General features: G+C 38.4%; 1 non-coding gene across 1 annotated transcript; it reads left to right on the plus strand.

Annotated features, from left to right (window-relative positions):
- The first annotated feature begins 4,238 nt into the window (after positions 1 to 4,238).
- Positions 4,239 to 4,346, plus strand: LOC112730955 (small nucleolar RNA R71). Its single transcript, XR_003166754.1, has one exon. It is a non-coding gene; the product is annotated as a small nucleolar RNA R71 (small nucleolar RNA).
- The last annotated feature ends 3,256 nt before the right edge of the window (positions 4,347 to 7,602 follow it).

Genomic DNA, 7,602 nt, shown 5'->3' on the forward strand with positions numbered 1-7,602 from the left:
GCTTTTTCTGCTTGCTTTTTCTTTTTCTTTCTAAAATTTTTTTTTTCTATTTTTTTGCCCCTTTTTTTTTCTTTTTTTTTTCTACAAGCTTTGTTCTTTGCTGCTTTTTCTTGCTTCAAGAATCATTTTTATGATTTTTCAGATTATCAAATAACATGTCTCCTAGTCATCATTCTTTCAAGAGCCAACATATTTAACATTCTTAAACAACAACTTCAAAAGACATATGCACTGTTCAAGCATACATTCAGAAAACAAGAAGCATTGTCACCACATCAATATAATTAAGCTAAGTTCAAGGATAAATTCGAAACTCATGTACTTCTTGTTCTTTTGAATTAAAATAGTTTTTATTTTAAGAGAGGTGATGGATTCATAGGACATTCATAACTTTAAGACATAGTTACTACTACTAATGATCATGTAATGAAGACACAAACATAGATAAGCACATAACATAGAAAACGAAAAACAGAAGAAATAAGAACAAGGAATGAATCCACCTTAGTGATGGTGGTGTTTCCTTCTTGAGGAACCAATGATGTCCTTGAGCTCTTCTATGTCTCTTCCTTGTCTTTGTTGCTCCTCCCTCATTGCTTTTTGATCTTCTCTTATTTCATGAAGCATGATGGAGTGCTCTTGATGTTCCACCCTTAGTTGTCCCATATTGAAACTCAATTCTCCTAGGGAGGTGTTGATTTGCTCCCAGTAGTTTTGTGGAGGAAAGTGCATTTGAGGCATTTCTGGGATCTCATGATGATGAGCTTCATACGCCTCTTGAGCTCCATGACTGGGCTCTCTTGCTTGCTCCATCTTTTTCTTAGTGATGGGCTTGTCCTCTTTAATGAGGATATCTCCCTCTATGTCAATCCCAGCCGAATTGCATAGGTGGCAAATGAGGTGAGGAAAGTTGCCATAGTGGAGGACTTGTCAGCCACCTTGTAGAGTTCTTGAGATATAATCTCATGAACTTCCACCTCTTCTCCAATCATGATGCTATGGATCATGATGGCCCGGTCTATGGTAACTTCAGACCGGTTGCTAGTGGGAATGATTGAGCATTGAATGAACTCTAACCATCCTCTAGCTACAGGCTTGAGGTCCAATCTTCTTAGTTGAACCGGCTTGCCTTTGGAGTCAATCTTCCATTGAGCTCCTTCCACGCATATGTCCATAAGGACTTGGTCCAACCTTTGATTAAAGTTGACCCTTCTAGTATAGGGGCGTTCATCTCCTTGCATCATGGGCAAGTTAAACGCCAACCTCACATTTTCCGGACTAAAATCTAAGTATTTCCCTCGAACCATTGTAACATAGTTCTTTGGATCCGGGTTCTTACTTTGATCATGGTTCTTGGTGATCCATGCATTAGCATAGAACTCTTGAACCATTAGGATGCCGACTTGTTGGATGGAATTTGTTAGAACTTCCCAACCTCTTCATTGAATTTCATGTTGGATCTCCGGATACTCATTTCTTTTGAGTTTGAAAGGGACCTCGGGGATCACCTTTTTCTTGGCCACAACATCATAGAAGTGGTCTTGATGGGCTTTGGAGATGAACCTTTCTATCTCCCATGACTCGGATGTGGAAGCTTTTATCTTCCCTTTCCCTCTTCTAGAGGATTCTCCGGTCTTAGATGCCATCAATGGTAATGGAAAAATAAAAATATTATGCTTTTACCACACCAAACTTAGAATATTGCTCGCCCTCGAGCAATAAACAAAAGAATAGAAGAAGAAGAAGAAGAAATATGGAGAGGGAGAGGGAGATGTGGTTTCGGCCAAGAGGAGTGTAGAGGGGTGTGTTGTGTGAATTTGAAGAAGAATGGAGGGCTTTATATAGGGTAGGGAGGTGGGGTATTGGTTCGGCCATATGGGTGGGTTTGGGTGGGAAATTGGTTTTGAATTTTGAAGGTAGGTGGAGTTTATGAGGTAGGTTTATTGGGAAGAGTGGGTGGATGTGAGTGGTGAAGGTTTAGTGGGGAAGAGAGATTGAGGTGATTGGTGAGGGGTTTTTAGGGAAGAGTGTTTATGGGGTTGTGTGAAAGAGAGTGGTGAGAAGAAGTGAGTGGAGGTAGGTGGGGATCCTGTGGGGTCCACAGATCTTGAGGTGTTCAAGGATTCACATCCCTGCACCCATTAGGCATGTAAAAATGCCTTTGTACCCAACTCTGGGCGTTCAGCGCCAGGTTGGTGGCCATTTTGGGCGTTCAACGCCCATTTGTGTGCCATTTCTGGCGTTTAACGCCAGAACCATGCCTGTTCTGGCGTTCAGCGCCCAGAAGCTGCCCATTTTGGGCATTCAGCGCCAGCACCATGCTCTGTTCTGGCGCTGAACGCCAGACAGATGCTCCTCCAGGGTGTGATTTTTCTTCTGCTGTTTTTGATTCCGTTTTCAATTTTTATATTTATTTTGTGACTCCACATGATCATGAACCTATAAAGACATATAACTAAGGAAAATATAGTTAGATAAATAAAAATTGGGTTGCCTCCCAACAAGCGCTTCTTTAGTGTCAATAGCTTGACGGTGGGCTCTCATGGAGCCTCACAGATGTTCAGAGCTTTGTTTGAGACTCTCCAACACCAAACTTAGAGTTTGGATATGGGAGTTCAACACCAAACTTAGAGTTTGGTTGTGGCCTCCCAACACCAAACTTTAGAGTTTGACTGTGGGGGCTCTAGTTGACTCTGCTTTGAGAGAAGCTTTTTCTGCTTCCTCTCCATGGTTGCAGAGGGAGATCCTTGAGTTTTAAACACAAGGGAGTTCTCATTCCATTGAATGACTATTTCACCTCTGTCAACATCAATCACAGCTCTTGCTGTGGCCAGGAAAGGTCTTCCTAGGATGATGGATTCATCCTCTTCCTTTCCAGTATCCAGGACTATGAAATCAGTAGGGATGTAAAGGCCTTCAACCTTTACTAGCACATCCTCTACTTGTCCATACGCCTGTTTTCTTGAGTTGTCTGCCATCTCTAATGAGATTCTAGCAGCTTGCACCCCATAGATTCCCAGTTTCTCTATTACAGAGAGGGGCATGAGGTTTATCCCTGAACCAAGGTCACATAGAGCCTTAAAGATCATGGTGCCTATGGTGCAGGGTATTATGAACTTTCCAGGATCTTGTCTCTTCTGAGGCAATGTCAGTTGATCCAGATCACTTAGTTCATTGATGAACAAGGGATGTTCAACTTCCCAATTATCAATGCCAAATAATTTGGCATTCAGCTTCATGATTGCACCAAGAAACTTGGTAGTTTGCTCTTCAGTAACATCCTCATTCTCTTCAGAAGAGGAATACTCATCAGAGCTCCTGAAGGGCATAAGGAGGTTCAATGGAATCTCTATGGTCTCTAGATGAGTCTCAGATTCCTTTGGTTCCTCAGAGGGAAGCTTCTTATTGGTCACTGAACGTCCCAGGAGGTCTTCCTCCTTGGGATTCACGTCCTCCTCTCCCTCGTTGGGTTCGGCCATTTTGCTTATGTCAATGGCCTTGCACTCTCCTTTTGGATTCTCTTCTGTATTGCTTGGGAGAGTACTGGGAGGGATTTCAGTGATCCTTTTACTCAGCTGGCCCACTTGTGCTTCCAAATTCCTAATGGAAGACCTTGTTTCATTCATGAAACTCACAGTGGCCTTAGATAGATCAGAGACTAGATTTGCTAAATTAGAAGCATTTTGTTCAGAGTTCTCTGTCTGTTGCTGAGTGGATGATGGAAAAGGTTTATTATTGTTAAACCTGTTTTTTCCACCATTATTAAAGCCTTGTTGAGGCTTTTGATCCTTCCATGAGAAATTTGGATGATTTTTCCATGATGAGTTATAGGTGTTTCCATAAGGTTCACCTAAGTAATTCACCTCTGCTATTGCAGGGTTCTCAGGATCATAAGCTTCTTCTTCATAAGAAGCCTCTTGAGTATTGTTGGATGCAGCTTGCATTCCATGCAGACTCTGAGAGATCATATTGACTTGCTGAGTCAATATTTTATTCTGAGCCAATATGGCATTCAGAGTATCAACTTCAAGAACTCCCTTCTTTATAGGCGTCCCATTGTTCACAGGATTCCTTTCAGAAGTGTACATGAACTGGTTATTAGCAACCATGTCAATGAGTTCTTGAGCTTCTGCAGGCGTTTTCTTTAGGTGAATGGATCCACCTACAGAAGTGTTCAGTGACATCTTTGATAGCTCAGATAAACCATCATAGAATATATCCAGGATGGTCCATTCTGAAAGCATGTCAGAAGGACACTTTTTGGTCAACTGTTTGTATCTTTCCCAAGCTTCATAGAGGGATTCACCTTCTTTCTGTCTGAAGGTTTGAACATCAGCTCTAAGCTTGCTCAGCTTTTGAGGAGGAAAGTACTTGGCTAAGAAAGCCGTGACCAGCTTATCCCAAGAGTTCAGGCTGTCTTTAGGTTGAGAATCCAACCATAATCTAGCTCTGTCTCTTACAGCAAAAGGGAAAAGCATGAGCCTGTAGACTTCAAGATCTACTCCATTAGTCTTAACAGTATCACATATCTACAAGAATTCAGTTAAGAACTTAAAAGGATCTTCAGATGGAAGTCCATGAAACTTGCAGTTCTGCTGCATCAGAGAAACTAATTGAGGTTTCAGCTCAAAGTTGTTTGCTCCAATGGCAGGAATGGAGATGCTTCTTCCATGTAAATTGGAATTAGGTGCAGTAAAGTCACCAAGCATCTTCCTTACATTATTATTATTTTTGGCTGCCATCTCCTCTTCCTGTTCGAAAATTTCTGAAAGGTTATCTCTGGATTGTTGTATTTTAGCTTCTCTTAATTTTCTCTTCAGAGTCCTTTCAGGTTCTGGATCTGCTTCCACAAGAATGTTCTTATCCTTGCTCCTGCTCATATGACAAAGAAGAGGGCACAGAAAAATAATAATAATAATAGAGATCCTTTATACCACAGTATAGGGATCCCTGTGTGAGTAGAAGAAGAGGGGGAGACAAAGAATATAATATAATGGAAGAAACACAACTGTGAGGATGGAAGAGATGTGAGATGAGATGTTAGGATATGAATCAATAAATAGAATAAGATGGGGGAGGGATAATTTTCGAAAATTATTTTGAAAAAGAGTTAGTGATTTTCGAAAATGGTTTTTGAAAATTGTTAGTATTTTTTTCGAAATTTTTTTTTAAATTAAAAATAAAAATAATTAGTTAATTAAAAAGAAATTTTTGAAAAAGAGGGAAGATATTTTCGAAAATGAGAGAGAGAGAGTTAGTTAGGTGGTTTTGAAAAAGGTAAGAAACAAACAAAAAGTTAGTTAGTTAGTTGAAACAAATTTTGAAAAGATAGGAAGTTAGGAAGTTAGAAAAGATATTTTGAAAAGATATTTTTGAAAAAGATAAGATAAGAAGATATTTTTGAAAAGATATGATAGGAATTAGTTTTTGAAAAAGATTTGATTTTTAAAATCTCAATTAATGACTTGATTCAAAAGAAATCACAAGATATGATTCTAGAACTTAAAGTTTGAATCTTTCTTAACAAGCAAGTAACAAACTTCAAATTTTTGAGTCAAAACATTAATTGATTATGTTATTTTCGAAAATTTGATATAAAAAAAAGAAAAAGATTTTTGAAAAATATTTTTTTAATTTTCAAAAATAACTAAGAATTTTGAAAAAGATTTGATTTTTGAAAAAGATTTTGAAAAAGATAAGATTTTCAAATTGAAAATTTGATTTGACTCATGAGAAACAATTTGATTTTAAAAATTTTTGAAAAAGTCAATCCAAATTTTCGAATTTGATGAGAGAAAAAGGGAAAGATATTTTTTTTTTATTTTTGAATTTTTATGATGCAAGAGAAAAACACTAAAAAGATGCAATGCATGAAATTTTTAGATCAAAACAATGAATGCATGCAAGAATGCTATGAATGTCAAGATGAACACCAAGAACACTATGAATGTCAAGATGAACATCATAGACACAATTTTGAAAAATTTTTAATGCAAAGAAAACATGTAAGACACCAAACTTAGAATTCTTTAATGCTTATGCACTAGGAATTCAAGAATGCATATGAGAAATAAGAAAAGACACAAAACAAAAAATCATCAAGATCAAACAAGAAGACTTACCAAGAACAACTTGAAGATCATGAAGAACACTATGAATGCATGAAATTTTCGAAAAAATGCTAGATGCATATGCAAGTGACACCAAACTTATGATATGACTCAAGACTCAAACAAGAAACACAAAAAATATATATTTTTTTATTTTTATGATTTTCTAATTTTTTTTGGTATTTTTTGAAAATTAATTGAAAAAGGAAAATAAGGATTCCAAAATTTTTAATATGAATTCCAGGAATCTTGCATTCTTAGTCTAAAGCTTCAGTCCAGGAATTAGACATGGCTCACTAGCCAGCCAAGCCTTCAATGAAAGCTCCGGTCCAAAACACTAGACATGGCCAATGGCCAGCCAAGCTTCAGCATATAATTCAGATATGACATGCCTGACATACTCATTCCCAAAGGAATAGACATGGCTTTACAGCTAGCCAGGCTTCAACATGCTTCATGAAACACTAGAATTCATTCTTAAAAATTTTGAATAAAAATTTTTTGAAAACATTTTTATTTTTTTTTCGAAAACAGATGAGAAAATTTTAGAAATATTTTTGAAAATAAAACAAAAAGAAAATTACCTAATCTGAGCAACAAGATGAACTGTCAGTTGTCCAAACTCAAACAATCCCCGGCAACGGCGCCAAAAACTTGGTGTTGTTGCCGGATCCAAACTTGGCACTGATGTTACCGGACCAAAAGCTTGCCGAAAACTCAAACAATCCCCGGCAACGGCGCCAAAAACTTGGTGCATGAAATTGTGATGTCCAAGCTCGAACAATCCCTGGCAACGTGAGCAACTTGGTACGCGTAATCGTGATTACACTTTAATTATGTAAAATTCATGGCTCTTTCTTTCCCTGGCAGTGGCGCCAAGAATATGGTGCCAATTCCATGGTTCACAACTTTGATACAACTAACCAGCAAGTGCACTGGGTCGTCCAAGTAATACCTTACGTGAGTAAGGGTCGAATTCCACGGAGATTGTTGGTATGAAGCAAGCTATGGTCACCTTGTAAATCTCAGTCAGGCAGATATAAAGTGATAATGGTGTTTTCGAATATTATATAATAAAATAGGGATAGAGATACTTATGTAAATCATTGGTAGAAATTTCAGATAAGCGAATAGAGATGCTTTTCGTTCCTCTGAACCTCTGCTTTCCTGCTATCTTCATCCAATCAGTCTCACTCCTTTCCATGGCTGGCTTTATGTGATACATCACCACTATCAATGGCTACTTTCGGTCATCTCTCGGGAAAATGATCCAATGCCCTGTCACGGCACGGCTAATCGTCTGGAGGCATCACCCTTGCCAATGGCTTCATCTTATCCTCTCAGTGAATAATATGCTCACGCACCCTGTCACGGCACGGCTATTCATCTGTCGGTTCTCGATCATGCTGGAATAGGATTTACTATCCTTTTGCGTCTATCACTAACGCCCTGCAATCGCTCGTTAGGAGCTCGTCACAGTCATTCAATCATT

This window comes from Arachis hypogaea, chromosome 12, assembly GCF_003086295.3.
Source record: "Arachis hypogaea cultivar Tifrunner chromosome 12, arahy.Tifrunner.gnm2.J5K5, whole genome shotgun sequence".
Lineage (NCBI taxonomy): Eukaryota > Viridiplantae > Streptophyta > Magnoliopsida > Fabales > Fabaceae > Arachis > Arachis hypogaea.